Genomic DNA, 3,195 nt, shown 5'->3' with positions numbered 1-3,195 from the left:
AAAAATTATCGGATACGCTCTTCTTTGAAGAGGTTCCATAATTGGGTTTTTTAGGGTGCCAACCTAGCCCAAAATGGGAACTTCCACTACAAGAGAATCATTGTTTTTCGACACTTAGTTTCCAAGCCTAGTCACGTGCAAGATAAGTTGAAATGTCGGGGGCGCGCAAGATCTGGAAAGATTTTGAATTTGAATGAAAAGTAGCGACTGTCAAAATAAGCGTCGAAAAAGCCGTCGAAAAGAGCATGGGAATTTTATTTTTTCGACTCTTAATTTCACACTATTTCCCACGCTTATTTCGATATTTTTTCCCACTCGTATTTCGACGCTTTTTTCCACACCTATTTCGACGCATATATCAACGGGGCAGGTTTTTCTAGTAAAACAGAACCTCTCTTTTTTCTGCGTCTTTTTTTGTGCACGTGTGTTTTGCTTGCTTCCTCACTAGGTATGCCTCCTTTTCCCTCACTCCCATCTCCTCTTGGTTACATGTACATGTGATGTAAAATGTCTGTGTGTGTAATTATGAGTAATTTTCCTATTTTTTTGCTTTCTCATTTGTTTTGCAAGTTCTTTCTCTTTCCCAAGCTCTTCTCCACCTCCTTCTTTGCCCTCCCTCCCCTCCCCTCTCCTCTCCTCTCCTCTTAGTTGTTAAATTGGTGTGTGTGTGTTGAAGGATAAACTTCTTGTGTATCCATGCTATTCACACTTTTAGGGTTTTGTATTACTAATTCTTTTCTCAACTTTTTGTTTTGTTTTGTAGGTCTTATAATCCTCTCAACTTCACCAAAAAGAGGTAAATTTTTTTCTCTCTTTCCTCTCTTTTTGATTTTGTATGTATGCATTAGGTTCTTAGGGCTTTTGTATGTATGCATTACTAATCCTTTCCTCACCCTTTTGTTGGTTTTGTAGGTCTTCTAATCTTCTCTTTTAACATCACCAAAAAGAGGTAAGTGCTTTCCTCTCTTTCCTATCTTTTTATCCTCTCTTTCCTCTATTTTTATCTACCAAAAACAGGGGTTTTGTTTTGTAGGTCCTCTGTGCATAGAGCTTAATGCACATGCATAGAGCTCTAATCATAGAGTTTAATCTATGCATTAAGCTCTATTCGTATAGCTGAATGCATAGATTAAGCTCTATATGCATTCATAATGCATAGAGATATATGCATAGATTAAGCTCTATGCATGCATTAAGCTCTATCTATGCATACATTAAGCTCTATGCATGCATTAAGCTCTATCTATGCATACATTAAGCTCTATGCATGCATTAAGCTCTATCTATGAATGCATTAAGCTCTATTCATAGAGCTCTATGCATGCATTAAGCTCTATCTATGCATGCATTAAGCTCTATGCATACATGTTTAATGCATAGTACCGGGGTACGATTTAGTTTAGAATAGCGTGGCTTGCATAGTATTTTATGCATAAGCCTCATGCATAATGCTTTATGTATAAGCTTTATGCATAAGCTTTATGTATAAGGCCTCATGTATAGCTCTATGCTTAAAGCTTTATGCATAAGTCCTCATGCATAGCTTTATCCTTAAAGCTTTATGCATAAGGCCTCATGCATGCTCTATGCAAGCTTTAGCATAGCTTGCATAGCGGCATAGTTTGCATATGGCTTGCATAAGCTTTTGTATGTATGCATTACTAATTCTTTCCTCACCCTTTTGTTGGTTTTATAGGTCCTCTAATCCTCTCTTTCAACATCACAAAAAAGAGGTAAGTTCTTTTTTATCTTTCCTCTCTTTCCTCTATTATTATTGCACCCTTGGGTGCTGGGGATTTGTTTTGTAGATTTGCGCATAAGAATTATGCATAATGCTCATTTATGATTTATGCATAAGCCTCATGCATAGCTTTATGCATAAGGCCTCATGCATAAATGAATGAATGTTGAGGGATAATTCATGTGTATGCTCTTATTAAAGTGTCCATGTGGGCTTTGTTATGTGTGTAGAAACAGGTCTCGCACTCCAAATGAGACATCGGCTTACTTTCCATCCTTCTCTCCATATGCCATGTCGCCTGACCAGTTTATGGGTTTTTTAGCACAAGCCACACCAGAGCAAAGAGCGATGGCACAACAATATCTTGGGAGAGAGGCGGGCACTTTGGCCGCACCATCGGGCACCACCACCGCTAACCCTAGTTCACCTATACAAACCCTACAAAGAGCCACTAGAACCCCTCCCTCAGGTCGCTCGTCCACTTGCAGAGGACAACGCTCGAGTAGTGGAGGTGGAGGTGGTTGTTGTCCAAGTGGGGGCATGGATGGATCTACGCCCCCACGTGAGCGTCCTTCCCCATCTAGCACGCCAGAAGCACTCCACGCTCATGATCATCCGCAAGGTTTCGACACACAACCCACACCTGTCGGATGGAGAAAAAAATTACTTAATTGTCAATGGCAATGTGGTTTTGGATAATGTCGGGCAAAAGATGAAGAGGCGCATCTGCGAGCTTTGCCACATTGTCTTTGTAAATGACTTTATGACTTTATGGCCATAATTGGATAAAGATAAGAAAGTAAATCAAATCAAGGATGAGTACAAGCCGGCCGACGATAGTGATGTCGTTCCCATAAGGTAGATAAGGACCACATGGTGGACATCATGAAACATTGGCGGGGGGATGTGACTAGGAGAGTGAAGGCAGGGAGTGAGAAGCCTTGGTACATGAGCACCGAGGATTGGAATGAGGAGAAGCAAAAGCATGCTTATAATCCCCAACGCTACAAGCAACAAGAGGATGCGGCCAAAGCCCAAATGGAGGGCATAGGAAGCTCTCACCTTGGAAGCGGCGGTTGGGACGCATTCCATGTCTACTTTGTAAGTATCAACATTTATCTTGTATGTTTCATTTGATGTTATGTCTACTTTGTAAGTATTAATGCTTATCTTGTTGTTTTGGTACTTTTAGAATCAAGTGGTTGGTCGGCTCGCAACAGAAGAAGAGGAGGACATTGCTCGCCACCATAACACATACTCTTTTGGAGAAGCTTGAGTGAGAAGGCGCCAACCTCAATTGGTAGATAGGCTACAAACAACGATCTAACATGACAAGGCAAAGCAAGTATATCTATTTGTTATTGTTGTCGGGACCAATGCCTGATCCTGAGTGAGGGCTCCGCATATAGTGGCCTTGCCCATGTCTTTTCCCTTGTACATACACATTTGGTCAG

The sequence above is a fragment of the Cibotium barometz genome, chromosome 12, assembly GCF_041138505.1.
Source record: "Cibotium barometz isolate CiBa-2024 chromosome 12, ASM4113850v1, whole genome shotgun sequence".
Taxonomy (NCBI): Eukaryota; Viridiplantae; Streptophyta; class Polypodiopsida; order Cyatheales; family Cibotiaceae; genus Cibotium; species Cibotium barometz.
The sequence above is the reverse complement of the archived record's forward strand: the minus strand, read 5'-3'. Positions refer to the sequence as shown.